Source organism: Pinus tabuliformis, chromosome J (genome assembly GCF_031772625.1).
Source record: "Pinus tabuliformis cultivar Carrire ecotype Pingquan chromosome J, CPIR1, whole genome shotgun sequence".
Taxonomy (NCBI): domain Eukaryota; kingdom Viridiplantae; phylum Streptophyta; class Pinopsida; order Pinales; family Pinaceae; genus Pinus; species Pinus tabuliformis.
The window spans coordinates 871,474,241-871,492,679 of record NC_142295.1 but is presented as its reverse complement, the minus strand read 5'-3'; positions in this window follow the sequence as shown (position 1 = coordinate 871,492,679).

Here is an 18,439-nt window from a genome sequence, read left to right as displayed (position 1 = left end):
AGATGGTAGTGTGGAAAAAGGCAGCAGGGAATGGAAAAGGGCATGGGAGTATTATGGTTTTAGTGAGGGAGAAAGAAGGTCGCCTCATTCAGTTAGAAAAAGAAGGCTCAAATAAGCAATTCATTTGATTTAAAATATCATAAAATGGAAACCACATCAGAATTGCAGCATGCTATTTTGTGTCACAAGTTTCAAAAATCTACAAAGGTAGAGGGCTTAACCACAAAGATCCATTTGTATCCTTAAAAGCAGATATTGCAACATATTCTCAACTACGTGAAGTCCTTATAGCGGGTGATTTCAATGCTAGGACTACAAGTGAGCAAGATAGCATTCTTTGTTGTAAAGATGATTGCGACCCTATTTGGCTTACAAAAGAGAGTAATCATCAGTGGGAAAGAATTTTAGAGGACAAGGGTTGCAATCTCTTTGGTGAACAATTGCTTACTCTATGTGGGGCCTTTGATTTAGTTATTTGTAATGGCTTGACTAGATGGGCAAAGTCTGGTAATTTCACTTGCAATACTTACAATGGAGCAAGTGTAGTAGATTATGTAATTTTCTCGCATGGTTTGTGTGAGAAAATGGAGGAAGTTTTGATTGGAGATCAGCTGTGGGACTTAAAATCAGATCACAAGCCAATTTATTTAAGTTTCTCTTGGGCTGGAAAGAAATAATTAGAGTAAAAAATTCAGCATGTCCAACAAAATCTCCCACATGGCAAAATTCTTTTGACTCCATAAAATTGTAATACCTTCAAAATGACGCTAGAGAGGTACGAGAAGGATAAAATCACAATTCATGGCCTTCATAGTAATGAATTAACACATTTAATTCAATGTGCACTTACAGAGTACAAAAGAGAAAAAATTAAGAAGTCTAAAACAAATTTCTTTCCGGTTAATGCTTGGTTTGACGAGGAATGCAAAAAGGCAAGGAGAATGTGGAAAGAGTCAAACAAGGATAACATAAAGCTCAAAGCTTACAAGCAATTATTAAGCAAGAAAAAGGCCGATTTCATGGTTTCAAGGAGGGAAGAACTAATCTTCCTTGGGAAAAATAATCCCAAATTATTTTGGAAGGAGCTCCAACCGAGAAAGATACAAACTAGAAATAGTATTACAACTTCTAAATGGTTTGACTATGCAAGACAACTCTATGAGCAGGATCCCAAGGTTGACCCTCCCCCTTGGTCAACATTGATACTAAACTCTTCACAGTGCAAGAGGTAGAGATGGGTATCACGAAGTTGGGTGTTGGAAAAGAAAAAGACAAAGCTAATCTCCAAGCAGAATATCTAAAGTGGGGCTCAAAGATCCTTGCACCTCACATTACAAAAAATTTCAACAACATCATGCAATAGGGGCTCCCTACAGATTGGACAACTAGTCTGTCAATACCTCTTTTCAAGAGCGGTGACGTCAATAATCCCTCCAATTATAGGACCATCATGATAAACCCTTTGTTTGCAAAGCTATTTGGAAGCATGCTCAAAAATAAAATTAGCAAGTGGGTAGAAAAAAGAGATAAGTGTGCTAAAGGGAAAGCAGGTTTTAGACCTAAACATTTCGCAGTTGATCATTGCATAACTTAAAGCGCATCATTGAAAAAGTTTGGGAGAAAAAGGAAGAAGTCTCTTGTTTCTTTGTTGATTTCACAAAAGTGTTTGACACGGTTCCTAGGGATAAGCTTTGGCACAGAATGAAGGAACTTGGGGATCCTAAACATTTGAGAGCAGTTGTGCATAGGCTGTATGAAGAGGTGAAAGTCAAAATTAGAACTTCAACAAGCATTTCTGAAAATTTAGAAGTGATATCGGGGTCAAGCAAGGTTTCCCACTATCTCCTACCCTTTTTGGTTTATATATCGACAAGCTTGAGGAGTGGTTAAATTCGTAAGGGGGTGATGGTATCTATTTGGGCAAGTTTGTTATAAGGATTTTTTTGTATGCAGATGACTTTATTATGATTGCTAAATCGGCTCTTGGTTTGCAAGAGCACTTACTATCCCTTGAGAATTTTTGTAGAAGTGTGGGGATGCAAGCCAATATCAGCAAACTGAAAGTAGTGGTTTTCTCTAAAAAAAGAAAACATAACCAACATAAGTTTTGCTTTGAAGGAAACATTCTAGAAGAAGTTGTGAATTACAAATACCTTAGAACTGACTTCAACAAAAATCTAAGTTGGGATGGTTGTAGAAAGAAAAGAACTTTGGGGGGTTGGAAAGAATTTTATGCTTTTCAAAATAGGTGTAGAGAGGTAGAGTTATGGGACTCGAAAACCACTCAAAATATTTTTGGGATTCTAGTGATTCCGGTGATTCTCTATGGTTGTGAACTATGGACAAAAGTACATCCGACATGCAGTGGAGACAAATTGAAAAAATTCAGAAGCGTTTGATTACAAACAAATTCAAGATTAGAAGTGTAGTTCCTTATGTTATCTTGTTAAGTGAAGCAGGGGCTGCTCCTCTTGAAGCAATTGTTATGGTGTGAGCCATAAGGTATTTAAATTTTTTTGAGAAAATGGAAGAGGGTAGATGGCCTAAGGTTGTCTTTAATGATAGATTGTGCAAAAAAAAAAAAAAATTGGATGCAACAAAATAACAAATGGTTTAGTAAATGGGGTATTTGCTTGAACATGTGTCCCATAAACAACAAAGAGATAAAAGCTTTTGTTATGGATAAGTTCCACAAGCGTACTTGGGATAAGGAGCTAGGAAGAAAGAAAAAGTACTATATTGAAGTGTTTAATCTCACTCATAGTCATCAACCAAAAGCATACATAGAGGCTAATATCTCTTGGAGAGCCAAAATTCTTATTGCTTAGTTAAGGACTAATTCTCATCAACTCCGTTGTGAAGCACGACGATGGAAAAGGCCAAAAGAAGAGTGGGAAGAAAGAGTATGCATTTTTTGTTCTCTCGAAAAAGTGGAAATAGAAAATCATTTCATTTTAGAATGTGAGGACTTCAAAGACAACAGGGAAATTTATGCAGGTATGCTGGCAACTAGCTCTTGGGATAATCTATTTAGTGAGGGGTTTGTCGAGAAGCTAGGAGCATTTATTGTGAAGCTTCACAAAAAAAGGGTCGAATACATCAAACAGATGAAGAAGCAATTTGTCTCATAGGCTATATTTAGCCTTGTGGACGTTAAAATAATTTCTTCTTCTTCTTCTAAAATTTATTTTGGTTGTAATTTTTCGTAGGAGGCCCATTTTAGACCTCAAAAGTTCTCTAATGTTTTTTCAAATTAGTGTAACCTCAAACATTTTATTTTATTTATTGGATATCTCATTTTTAAAGAATTTAATGGCGATGCAAGATTTAAGATCTCATAAATCTTATTGATCATGAATAGAGAAGAGAGTTTGTATATGTATTGTCATGAATTCAAGAATAGAACTTCAAACTTTTCACATCGTGCATTAAAATTGTCCTCAAACAAAGATATGTGAATCATCTTAATCAACTTATGCTTGCAAACTCTTTCATCTATTATACACATTTAAAGTTTCAACATTTAATATTTGTAAAACCTCATCTTATGTCGCTCGTATCAAGCATTGAAAGGCTCTAAATTTTACTAATTCATATTATATTTAGGCATGCAAGGTAGCCTTTCAAGATTTTTATATGTGCAACAAGCTTCGTGGTTTCACAAGATCTTGGAATGATGGTGTCATATGGCACAATTCTACTAGTACCTAGCAAATTTCTAAAAGGTTTGTGGGAAGCTTACTAAGAGCTTTGTCCATTGGGAATATATACATATTATTTGCTTCATTTACATAAATATGGATTGGGAGACCATAAGGGTTCCATAAGAAAGCTTGTTGTTGGGTTGGGGTTGGATAAATTAATATAAAGTGCTTCTACAAATCCAATCACAAGTATGGTAAATATGAAGACTATATTTTTTTTTGAATCTAGGATAATGGGTAACTGGTGAGGGTTATCCTGAACAGACCCAGGATCAAATCTAACTGGCTGCCACTATAAATCTAGGCTAGGTGCAACAAGCTGCAAACCGCACAATAGCACGTAACTTATGCCTCAACAAGATAGCAGGTAACTTATGTAAGAATGCATTATAAGACTATGAGAGTACCATGCAATGGAAGGATAATAATGCATGTGATAAAAAGTTGTAATAATGCGATGCGATGATGGAAGAATCTTAAAGCGATGCGATGGGATATTAATTTAAAGGCTAAGCATGCGATGAAGACCTTAGTTGCCAAGTTAAAAATTCGAAAATACACTCGTTCGATTCGAGTCCGCAGGAAAAACGATATTTCGAATTCGATTTCGGCTTTGTGTATATAAAATTTAATGTTAAAAAAAAAATAAAAAAAATAGCTGTATATTAAAAACAATTGTGATGGAATGTGGTAAAAAATAAAATATATATATATATATATTAAAAAAATGTCATAATAAACTATAAATTGTGATGGAATTTGGTAAAGTGTTTAGTTAATATAAATTTAATATTTAAATATATATATATATATATATATTTAAAAAAATTAGAATTATGATTAAATAGATTTTTGTTAATAAAATATTTAATATTTAAAAATAAAAAATTTTATATTAAAAATATAGTAAATAGTAAATTGCATATTAAAAAAATTACAGTTGTGAAAAATAGCAAGTTTCATATTAGAATATAGTAGAAAAGAGAAAGCTTGTAGTTGCTAAAAAATAATAAATTCTTATTTATAAATATTTGTAAAATATATAATCTCTAATTTCTCATATTGAATTTTATAATTCTTTTTCAAAATTGGTAGGTATGTTTGTTATAAATATTTGTAATATCCTATTTTTTCCATATTGAATTTAATACACTTTTTTCCATATTGAATTTTATATAGTAGTATTCTTTTTCAAATTTACTAAGTATGCTTCTTACACTCCAACCCTTTTCCCCACCCTTTAACAAAATGAAAACCATGAATTAATGTTTGGGTGTGCTTCTTTCTCTATATTTTGGATTGAGTAGAATGTGCAACTTTCAACTTGTTTAACAACTTTTTGAAAGTGTGAGGATCACTATATTTACACTAAGAGATTTATGTTGTTTTAGTTATTATAATAATGTTGTTATTTTTTGTTTTTTAAGAGTTATATTAAAATTTATGATTTATGGTTGTTATTTTTTCTAAAAATATATTATTTTATGGTTTTTTTAATAGAATTATATAATATTAGATATATCTATAATATTTTTAATTATTTTAATTTATAAATAATTAGTTTAAAAAAATTAATATACGGAAAAAGTATTTTATAAAATTCTACTTCTAAATTTATTTATTTTCCGTTGTAGGCGGTATGTTAAAAATGCATGCATTAAGATTAAGACTATAATAATGTCAAATGCATGCGATGAAGACTATGTCAAATGTATTCGATGAAGACTATGTAAAAAGCTGCCATGAAAGGCTACAAGGATGCAATGCGATCGGAGAGAAGGTGGATGACAAAGTCAGATGAGTTCCTCTCCATGATGCCATAGTTCTTGACAAAGATGGTGGAGCTTTAGCCAAAATGATCCCACTTTTATGTTGTTTGCTGGAGGGCCTATTTGATAATGAAAACAATGGTTTTCTTGGATTCATAGCGATGACGATGGTGAAGACAAATAGTGGGAGATCATAGCGAAAGAGAAAATGAATGGAGGTCCTTGATAAGTAGTAGCACTATGATAATAAAATGAAGACGAACTAATACATTTCCAAATGATAATACAAGTGTGGGGAAGGCTTACATTTGGAGATAAATGGCATTCAGATCAAAATGAAACTCCATTTACTATTAATTAAAATCACCGATATATTATATGGGTATACAGGAATTTTACGTGGCTAACGCTCTTGTCAAAACCCAATTTCTAGTCCTTTTCACACTGGCATCTAATTTACATGCTCGACCAATTTCGTTAATAAATTCCTTACGTAAAATTATCATATACAAACACCATACATTCCATCGACAATCGAAGGTTCATGAATTCCTTTTGAATATTGTTATGATGCCAGCAATCCTCAAAGTATTCATCGAGAGCGTAAGATAACTTTCGATTGCAATGGAAGGGACAATTGTTTTGTTGTTCGACCATGAGTATTTCTCAAATATCCAGTTGAAAGTTTGTTGGTTAACGACTAGTAGTTCTTCAAAGCTTGAACATTTCAATTATTGATTGAATGCTATAGGTTCCGTGAATTGTTGGGCATAGTTCAATAAAGCTATCAACAACAATTAGTTCGAAGCTTTGAGATGGTATTTTCTCCTCCAAATATTCTTCTTCAGATCTTAGCTAAACTTCTTAATGTGGAACAATTCATGGAGCATGATGAGAAATATCTACCTATTGATATTCGACTCTTTTGGGCTCTTGCTAAGAAGATATAGTCTAGCCTGGCATTGTGCCAGATTGACCGTGAGTATTTGCACTCATGGTTGCATGTTGATTCTAAATTATTAGAGTGGGGGACCCAATTAATAGTTTCCACATTGAATGTGAACCTGTGAAGTGGTGCAGATTGCGTTTCTCGACCAAAAGTGTAAGGCCTCCGAGCGTGGACGCAACGGGCGCCGGGCGAAGTCACCGTGCACAAGGGCGCGGGCGGGCGACGGGCGCGCGCTGAACGATGAATGTGACGTTTCTGCGAGTTTCATGCGACGAAAGAAGTGGCGACTTGCGACACTTGGAAAAACGATGGAACGATGGAAACCTTTATACGACAATTTGAAGGGAGCTTGCAGTGAGGGCAAGCCGACTTGAAAGAAGACACTTGTGGGTGCGTTGAAGCTGTTTTGGGGGTCGGCTAGAGAGCCACCACCCACATGAAACCCACGCAAGGAAGTGTACATATAAGTGAGCGTTGGAGCTCATTATCATCAACGAATTCTCTCACACATCTTCATAAGAGTTCAAGAGTCAAGTGCGCAGAAAAGAAGGGAGATGCGCATATCTCATGCGCTCTGCTCTTAAGGGTTGTACACTTGGGAAGTGAACTTGGAATTAAGTCAGAGGTTGGGCAAGGTGTGCCCGGGTGAATTCTAAGGTGCAGGTTTTGGTGTAGGACTTGACAAGGGATTTTAGGTGGCTCGGGTGAGCACCGCCCTTTGTGCAAGAGGTGCACAAGACTGTTGTAAAAGGCAGGGTTGCCTCTCTTTGTAAATTTGGTTAAGTGTGAGACTTGGTTCGGCCAAGACACACTTGTACATTGTAACTGATATTCTTAATATATTATCGGGCAGACTCACATTACGGGGAGTTGCCCCTCCCCTTTATACTTGTTGCAATTGTTGTGTTGTTGTTATAATTGCTATGGATAATGAATGAGTATGGGCTTCATTAAGTATAAAGGATAATTGCATATTTACTTGGTTGCGAAACACAAGCTAAGTAATGTTAATGTGAAAGTAGGCGTAGTCCATGAATGTTAGTATTGGTGAAAAGAAAGCATTCGGTGGTGCCGCACCTTGCTACAAGCGGTTGGAAGACTACCGCAGGTGTAGGGGCGTGACAGGTGGTATCAGAGCAGGTCTGAAGACTTGGAGAAGTCTTGCAGGAAGCTGGGTGAAGCAAGTGTGCATACACTTGGAAGTTGATGACAGGTGATATTGAGGCTTGAACAAGGTTCAGGTGTTGAAGCATTTGAAGGTAGTTTCAAGACTCGGTTTGAGCAGGGTTGCTCGTGACAGTGGAAGCAGGTTTAGCAGAGGTGAAGCTTAGTGCTTGGACCAAGCTGAACGACAAGGCATGGCAAGTTTGGGAGAAGGTGAAGGGAAGCTCTTGCTTACCTTATACAGGTTGAAGAGGTTGAAAGAAGAGAATCCCCGAATTCGAAAGGAACTTGAAGTCTTGGAAAAGAATGTTGAAGACGAACTTCTTCAACTTGGTTGGACAATGGAGCAAGATGAAGTTGCAGATTGTGCTATCAAGGAAGAGGAAGCCGTGATGATTGAAGATGTTGCAAATGTGACAACGATGGAGGATGAACTTGAGGATGATCAAGTTGGACCAGGATCGTGCAGTTTGCAGACATGGATAGATGAGGAGGAGCCTCATGATGATAATGATGATGAAGTAAGTATTGATACTTGTGGTTCATTTGAGCATTTGGTAGATGGACCGTATGCAGGGAAGGGCAAAGCCAGTTTGCCGATGCTAGGGAGGATCTTACCATGGATGACTATGATGGGACCTTGTATGGAGAAACAAGGATTGTTGATTGTTGCAGGACTTGTTGGGGTTGTTTGTGACCTTATGGTAGAAGGTGCAAAGGCCCTTGACAAGGGAGGAACATGATGATCGTTGTGGAGGAATGGGTCATGCTTTAGCCATATGGAAGATTGGCTAAGTGCCCGGCATGACTCATGGACATATTGAGGAGGGCACACACTTGAGGTATGATGATGATGCTTGGGTGGACTTCTCATGGCCGAGACCAAGAGATAGTCTTGGTGGACACTTTGGTGGAGGAGCTATGATGGAGGGACTCATGACATGATGATATGGTTGGGTGACCGAGTTCACTAGACCAAAGATTGCAGCTTGGATGAGGATGACCGATTGTTGTGATGGGTCTACTTGGTTGGACTACATGGACAACTTAGTCATGGACATCAGGTTGGAGACATGGAGCATGGCAGTCTTATGCAGGGACATTATGCTGGAGCACTTGTAGAGGTGTCGCTTATGAGCATCCAATGAGGAGTGCCAAGGCAAGGATGTTGTGCAGATGGATTTGCTAGTGTGACATGGAGACTTATTACTTATGAGCCAATGGAGAGGTTGTGCATTCTTGTACAACAAGGCCATGGACTTGGATGGGCTTGTGAGCAGACTATGGAGCTCATGAGGACATGAGATTGTTGTGACTTTTAGGGACTTCATATATGGTGGACTTGGAGGATCTTATGCATTAAGGAGCTGAGGTCAACAGACTTTGATGCAGTATGGGATGCATACTTTCAAAGTACATGTATGGGCATGGCTTGGAAGAGTGACTTGATGTGGAGGATCGATATGAGACACTTTGGAGTGATGGAGTTACGATGATGATGATGCCTTGACTTGGGCATGGGTTGAGCCGAGACTCAACTACTTTGACACATGGGAGCTGATTGATCTATGATCATGGGCAGCACATGGATAGATGAGACAAGTGCATACTTGTTTCTATGGATGACTTGAGGGATGGCACATTGCGGATATGATGGAGGTTGCTTCATGGACCTGGATGTGGCACATCGAGAGTCGATGTTTGAAGAGAGGGTCTCTTCATATGGAGGAGACACACACATAGATGATGATGTTGGGATAGATGTGGTTGATTTCATGTAGCACATTGACACCAAACATCATGGGCAGCATGTTGCATATGAGATGGATGGACTTCCATGGACCTGAGCATGGATTATGGAGATAGATTCTTGATGAGTCAAGGATGTGACAGGATGTTTTGAGAAACGACTGATGGTGGCATGAGGATGTTCACTCTCATGGTTTGAGCGTGGCAGTTGGACTGGCCATCCGACTAGTTCAGACATGAGGGCATGCAGTGGGCAGAGATGTGTTAGCATTATGTTGGAGTATCATGGCAGTAGTTCGCATGAGGACACATGATGAAGACAGGAGGGTCAGGTAATCATGGATCGAGATGACATCTGATGAAGAGCATACCGTTGAGGTGCATACCTTGGTATGGTGAGCTTGGTGGCAGTTGGTCACTAAGTTGAGGCATGATGGAGATGAGGCTCTACATATGTTGCAAGGATGTTTGCTTTGTGTGGAGAAGTCAACATCGTGGATGATGATGATCTTGGTGGATGGCTACCAGGATGGTATGTTGTCGAGGACGACAACGATTTCAGGTGGAGGAGGATGTAAGGCCTCCGAGCGTGGACGCGACGGGCGCCGGGCGAAGTCACCGTGCACGAGGGCGCGGGCGGGCGACGGGCGCGCGGGCAGGGCGCGCGGGCGCACGACAGGCGCGCGTTGAATGATGAATGTGACGTTTCTGCGAGTTTCATGCGACGAAAGAAGTGGCGACTTGCGACACTTGGAAAAACGATGGAACGATGGAAACCTTTATACGACGATTTGAAGGGAGCTTGTGGTGAGGGCAAGCCGACTTGAAAGAAGGCACTTGTGGGTGCGTTGAAGTTGTTTTGGGGGTCGGCTAGAGAGCCACCACCCACATGAAACCCACGCAAGGAAGTGTATATATAAGTGAGCGTTGGAGCTCATTATCATCAACGAATTCTCTCACACATCTTCATAAGAGTTCAAGAGTCAAGTGCGCAGAAAAGAAGGGAGATGCGCATATCTCATGCACTCTGCTCTTAAGGGTTGTACACTTGGGAAGTGAACTTGGAATTAAGTCGGAGGTTGGGCAAGGTGTGCCCGGGTGAATTCTAAGGTGCAGGTTTTGGTGTAGGACTTGACAAGGGATTTTAGGTGGCTCGGGTGAGCACCTCCCTTTGTGCAAGAGGTGCACAAGACTGTTGTAAAAGGCAGGGTTGCCTCTCTTTGTAAATTTGGTTAAGTGTGAGACTTGGTTAGGCCAAGACACACTTGTACATTGTAACTGATATTCTTAATATATTATCGGGCAGACTCACATTACAGGGAGTTGCCCCTCCCCTTTATACTTGTTGCAATTGTTGCATTGTTGTTATAATTTCTATGGATAATGAATGAGTATGGGCTTCATTAAGTATAAAGGATAATTGCATATTTACTTGGTTGCGAAACACAAGCTAAGTAATGTTAATGTGAAAGTAGGCGTAGTCCATGAATGTTAGTATTGGTGAAAAGAAAGCATTCGGTGGTGCCGCACCTTGATACAAGCGGTTGGAAGACTACCGCAGGTGTAGGGGCGTGACAAAAACGGTCATCCTTACATGCCTTGACTATATCATTTAATGTAATCAAAGTTCTTCACAAACGCAGACAACGGCACTACATTGTTCTTCTGCCAACCCACTATAATAAAAGCAGTTATTACGCACATCTGACAAGGGAAACATTGCTTCGAGGCAATGACGGGTTATGAATCATTAAGCAGGTTGTATGGATAGTCATAATTTAAATCTCTTGGCCCTGCTCAGAGGAGTGAAAAAACGTTACAAACGTTATATTTTGTTTTCAGGTGGTAATTCTTGTTTTTAGGTAACACCCATATCTAACCCTAGGCAGAGATGCTCAGCACTTCTGGTGCCAATTCCTCACGATGATTCACCTTCTATGCCCAGTGCATTTCGTTGTTTAGATCTTCAATCAACCAGGCATTATGCCCTAACGATTCTCCCCTTATCATTACACTACACATCGTCTGTTGTGAAGGATTTCATCGTAGAAAGAGCTTGGATAGGAGGCAGCGAAGGTGTATGGAGAGAGTAAAGGAAGAGCTAGGATAATAGCATTGCCATAACCGAAAGTTAAGCCCTTCATTTACTGGACCTCTGAAGACACAGAATTACTGGACCTTCGGGAACACCAGCGAGTGGACACTGGCCAAAGAGAAGCCTAACACCAAATCCTTGAAGGAAGCCCAGGCTATTCTACAGCACCAAGATGGAGTAAATGATCCTATGAGACAATACGCAGATAATGGTTATGTTGTGTGCTTGTCACTTACTTCTATAGAGGTTAAGATGCAAAGAAGCTAGCATTAGAATACCTCACAAAAGGTCAATATGTTCCAATCGATATTTCAGCACCAAAGGGTCGTGACCACCACAACAACTTTTGGAGGCTCTCAAGCTCGCGATGGACCATTATTCAATCTGTAATTTAATGTTCCAGTCCATCTTTCGAAGACAACATCTAGACTCAAGGGAAGCAGAATGAGATTACCTTAAAAGTTCCAATGCCCATATATAAGTTGTCAACATTCAGGTCATTTACAATGGAGATGAACGTTATGATGGCTAGACATAAGAGTTTCAATGGATGACATGCAAGCCACATGAAGATTCTTCCTCCAAAACGTAGGAAAGCTAACACCTGGGTCTATACTCTGAGGCTCAGAGAATCACCATCCTCGTGCGCCATACCTCATGACAACGACCACAGATCATCCTTTTCCACTTTTTATTTGATTTCAATGATTTTGGTTTAACTGTTTGTGCAAAAGTATTATGGCGCATTTAAATGAGAGTTTATGTATTGTTAAAATAATTCTCTATTTTGAATAAGGAAATTAACAAGCTCTTCCACTATTTTGTAGGAATATTATGAAGACCTTGTATATATGACTCAATTTCGCATATTGTAGTTGTTTCGTGGGCTCATTGATGCTATGAATCCTCAACGAGGTGGACCTAGTACTATTCAAAAGTCAAAGATGCTAGGATGGTTGCTAGCTATGTAAACTCACACAACGCATTCCATTGCATCTCTCTTATCATATTGTAATATAGTGTTATATTCAAGAGAATAATAAATGGTAAAACTTATCTAAGAGTAATTTGAAAGATGAAGATTCTTAGGAGTCTAATGGTCTAGGAATCTGAAAAGTCATGGGAGAGGTGAAAGGTCACCACTCATTTGCATAAATATACCATCATGTCTCAACTATAGGGATTTTTGGCATATGAATCTTGTAGTATAGCTATAGTATTCAAAGCTTATAGTGCTCTTACTCTTGGGAGTTTATAGGTTTAGTGGTGAGGCTAGGGTTTACGTCTTAGATGATATGTGTAACCCTCATTCCACTATTGGGTTTGGATGGGCTTGTGGCACATGTACGTGAACTGACAATATTATTAATGAGAAGTTCTTCAATTTTGGCATAGATTCTCATGCATTACTTTGTTGGTTGTATTAGCTAACTAATATCCCAATCATGTTTACATATGTGTTTTCATATTAGCTTTATGTTAATGAAATAATTCGTAGCTATTGCTTATATGTTTGCTTTGAATATATGCTTTATTATTCTACACAAATGTTATTAACTTATTGTGAACTAATTTCTTATTGGTCTCTAGTATTTTCTTGCTTGTATGTTTTAGATGGTCTTAGCTAATTGATTCCTCTCGAGGCATACCATTCTTATTATTATGTTGTTATGTTCTTGTACATGGTTATGCTAGCTTTTCAATTGTGGACTTATTTCGTCCGCAAACTTTAGGCATTTCATACTTGTTCTCATACTGATTTCTCCACATTTAACAACCAAGAGTAGCATACATGTGGTGGCATCCAAACCCATATACCATATGGCGTTCCTATCCAAAACGGTGTGGTCTGATTGGGACTTCACTCTGAGGAAACCCCCTAATTGTTCGCAGTAAATGTTTCCCTGTTAACAGAAAGGAAGTTCCTCCCAGAATTACTTAGGATGTTATGAATAATATTAAAGATAATGGTGACTGGTATACACATGAAGAGTACTAATATATTTGTGTATATGGATGTGAGGATGATCCTCATTTGTTTCCCAAATATATTCTTGAAAGGCTAATTGTAACAGAAATAACATGTCAAACTATCAATATTAGTATTGCTTCTACCCTTAAAGGGAACCAAAAAATGATTTGGCCCAATTTTCCTATCCTAATGGGCATTTATACACTTGCTACTCATCAACATGTTGCATATATCGATGATAATTCTTCTTTTGATGTTATGTTTCAAGGAGCCATGGATTTTGAAGAATTATCTAAGATATTTTAGGAATTCATGATCCTAAAAAACTAGTTAAATTTACTGGTTTAGATTAAGCAAAATGAACACAATTTTTAGAGAAAAGCCCAAATATGGAGATGGCTCCAAGTTTTACTACTATTCAAATAGAATTAAAATTAGTCATGGATATTGCTTCTCCAATTAAATAGAAAATAGGAAAAATTATCAAGGAACAACAAGATGAAGAAGAAAAAGAACAATTGGAAAAGGAACAAGAGAAGGAAATAGAGGAATGACTAGGAATAAAAAATGAAGAAGAATTGAGAAAAATAGAGTAGACAACAAAGAGAATAAGAAGAACTAAAGAGAAAGGAGAAAGAATAAGAAGAACTAAAGAGAAAGGAGAAAGAATAGAGAGAAGAATAATTGAAAAGAGGAGTAAGAAAACCAGTAAAGAGTAGAATAATTAAGGAGAGGAGAACATGAAAAACGGATAGAAAAATAACACTTACAAAAGAAGAGTGGGGAAAAAAGGAATTAAGCAAAAATCCAAAGAAAAATACCAAAGTGAAGAAACAAAAATTTGTACTGATAAGGACGTGATTCAACTAGCTCCTTTTAAAACAAGTAATAAGGATATACTTAAAGTATTAAACCTTGAGGGTTCACAACTTTAATTTCACGTGCCACCATTGATGCTACCACCATTAGTTTAATTTCTAGTAAAGATTTTCCTACACCAATGGATTTAGATACCTTGCCACCTATGGAAGATATAGTTATCCCGCTTAGTACTTATGTCTTCTACTCACAGTAAAAGAGTACCATCAAAACAAAAGGAAAGAAAAAAAAAGTGGAACAATTAGAAGGCTTTCCCTAAGATCCATCTATCACACATAATGCCTTTCACTTGGGTGATAATGAGTTTGCAGAAGAAACAACAAATGTATTAGGGGAATTCATAGATGGAAATGAATGGTCTATAAATAAAATTATTACACAAATAAAGGAAGTAAAAGAACAAATTGTTGTCTTAAAAAAAACAGTTTAGGTTCAATCGGGGTTATCTTGGGTGGTTATGTGGATTGGTTGTTATCTTCCCCATCGAGGTTCAAATCTCCACTAACGACATGATGAACTATAATGCCTTGATAAATATTGTTGCAATGTTGTATTGGCTTTGAGCCTTGTGAATTATTAAGTGAATATACTTGTGGGTTGGATTAGTACTAGCAACCTCACTCTAGTCCTTAGGTTGAAAGGGAGATTGATTTCTTCCCTAAAAAAATAAATTAAAAATAAAAAAGAAGAATAATAGTTTAGGAATAAAGAAATTAATCAAAAGAAAAACAAAAACAACAATTATTCCACTGGAAACTAAATATGATGCTAATGTTTTTAGGATTCAAGAAATTCATGGTAAAAAAAATCAATTCACTAAAGAAGAGAATTCTAGTATATATTTGAAATGTAACAAGTATAAGAAAAGAAAATCAAAGAAATATCTAGATATAAACAACAAATTTCAGTTCTTGAAATAAAGGTTGAAGAATTAAATGCCAAACGGGGAAGTTTTGGTTACTTGAGGAATGAAGCCTTATTAATCAATGAAAAATTCTTCAATTTATAGAAACATTTTTATAAAACATTGAGTGAAATTAAACTATAAAATGACAAGCTTACTAAGTATTTTAACCAAGTGAACTCTCATATTATTGAACAGAAAAATGCACAAGTTGCAATTAATAATCTTAAAATATGGGAAATGAAAAATAGTGACACTCCTAAACATCTTCCTAGGTCAAGAGAGGAAGTACAACCCCATCCTCAAATATATTTGGATGCCTAGTTACGTAATTGTGAGTTTACATAGAAGATCAATATAGAGATTAATAATCAATGTTCAAAAAATTGGAATGGAATACTTAATATTATTGAGGAAATTTGAAATGCAAACATTTGCAATTACCTCGTCAAACACTTCCATTCACATCTTGTTTAAACCATGTAGAAAGAATGGAAAAGGATCAAGTGAAGAAGCTTGAAGAAATTAGTATCCAGAACATCAACTTAGTTCGAGACCTTATTTCTAGGCCTAAAGAATTTTCAAATTCTATCTCTTCCCACATTACCAAAAAAAAATCATCTTAAAATTTCTACTCGCTTATACAATTATGAACTTGTTATTAGAGTTCCATGGCCTACCCTTATCGCTCAACTACTTGGCAATGTTGCAAAAATCAACGAAAAAACTTCCAAAAATAAGGGAGATGGTTCTACTTGATGTATTTGTACTTATTTTATTTATTATTTTTAGATATTAGTTAGAATGAAATGGGAATTGTCCCTTCTTTTAGGATGTAATTATTATATAATGAAACTTTCTCTACAAACTAGAGGTTGTAAAATTTCATAAAAGAGATTAGATATTTTTATCAATCTGCAATACAATTTGGAGAAGATCAATATTTTGATGAATCAAAACCTATGTGAATGGATATTTTTATGAATAACATTTCTGTGAGTTGCATGAATTATTCATTTATCATAGTTTTATGATAAATTCTTTCAATGATTTAGTTTTGATTCTTTAACACATATTCAAGTAGAATATAAAGACATAGATGTTATCTGAATAATTCCTTATCTGTTAGTGTATGTTGTTGTGTGCTTAATTATTATTGAAGTACATGAATTTCTTCTACATGCTTCAGTGATCAATATTTATTCTTATATCTTCTTTTTAAATTAGATTTATGCTCCTAGTTGGGATAGATATGTAATATATTGATTTATTTTATAGTTAGATGTAATAATTATATAATTATGAAATTATATTAAATTTTCTCCTCTTAAGAGGATTTGGAATTGATTTCCATATCTTTTAAGAGGAAAATTAATCCCACATATTAGTTGGAAATTACCATCCCAAATGAGAGCAAGTCTATTTGGAACTTGCCATCGAGTAATTTCTTCCAGTTGATATAGGAATGTTTTTGCTTATCAACAAAATAGTAATTGAGCAGTTGTCACCAAAACAAGAATTAGCAACAAGAGTTTTTAGCAGTTGTCATTGAGGGGTTCTCACCAAAAAAATAATTAGTAACAAACTTAGAAACAGTCTTGCCAATTTACAAACCCAGAAAAGGAATTGGTGACCATATTAAAGGGTCATTAACATTTTTCTCACAAAAAGTGTCTTTAGCAATGACCATTTTTTTATTTTTTTATTGAAATGTTCATTTAATTGCCATCGCTAAATCCATATTAGTGACATTCATTAAATTATCACTTCCATAAGTAGCTTTGGTGATCATCCTTGTTACATCATCACAAGCTCAACTATTGCCAAAAATCTTATTTGTAGTAGTATAAGAGTGATATTGACTATAAGTGTGATGGAAGAACTTGGTGCACTTTTAAGGGTGTGGGATGGTTGTGGACTTGATCATGTATCAATGTCACTACCCTACAAAGCCAATGTAAAAGGAATCCAACTTAGGTATATGCACGTGTGAAAGTGTCTAATAGCATATCAAACAAGTGAAATTGAAAAAGAAGTAAGATGTATTGTGGGAAGGATGGGAAAGCTTTGTGGAATTTGAGTTCCCTCATATTTATATGAAGAATTCTCATAACTACCCATGTGATATCAACACCTAAATATATCTTTTACTATAATTCAATTAAAAAATACAATAAGTACAAAATATTTAAAGTAGTAAAATGATCTCAAGTTATCATTTGTTCAAAGTGTTCATGGTTTTAAGTAAAATTATTGAAGTTTTCTATGTTTTTCATCATCGGTTCTTTGGTTTTAATTTAGGTGCATTCACTCTCCTTATCTGGTACGTGTTGATGGTGTTGGACCCGTTAACATTCAGGGGATCTCCCCGATATGAAGTCCCAATTAGACCTCACACCGTTTGGTGTAGGAGTCCCATCCGGATATGGCGCGGTTGTCGATGCAGTGGATTTTAATGATGTGCCTTGGTTGTAGTAAGGCATAGAGTGGTGTATGGTGACTTTGGTGGGAACAAGTGTGTGACTATGCGGAAAGTCAAGTGTAATGCATGAAGGTTCTAACACACAAAGGGAAAGTGAGTGAGTCCCTTAGAAGCTTGTAATAGTATGCATCTTGGAAGGAACACACGAGCATAAAGACATCACAAGCTAGCCTACAAAATAGTTCACAAATTAACCGTGATGGAAAAATACAACAGCATGCATTCAACAAGATTCGTACTAATGCAAACGAAATAGTTCATAAGCATAAGCATAAGTGAAATAACATACATTGCAAACATAACAAGAATAGTCCTACTATATTTACAACATATGCATGAAAATGTGTCGGCTCTAAGATTTTATCAAGTGAAAGTTCCAATCATACATATTCCATTGACAGACCACTAGCCCCAATAGTGGAACATGAAGTCTACACCTGCTCCTCCAAAGAAAGATACTCCCTCTATGCTACGAAGAATCCAAGGCTCTCACAAACTCCCAAGCTCCTGATTCTAAGCCTAAGCCTAGCCAAAAGCTTGGCTCCCCAAAATCCCTTTACATGAGTTATGAGGGTCTATTTATAAAAAAAGGGGTGACTATTCACTTCCCCTTGTGACTCTTGGACTTCCCTTATGACTCTTCAACTTCTTTACAAGATGACTCTTTACATTAATTACATCATGACTCTTCACATTCCAATATTGACACTTGGAATTCCACTTGCAAATTAATTACAAAATAATATTATAATACACTCATACCCATATAAGA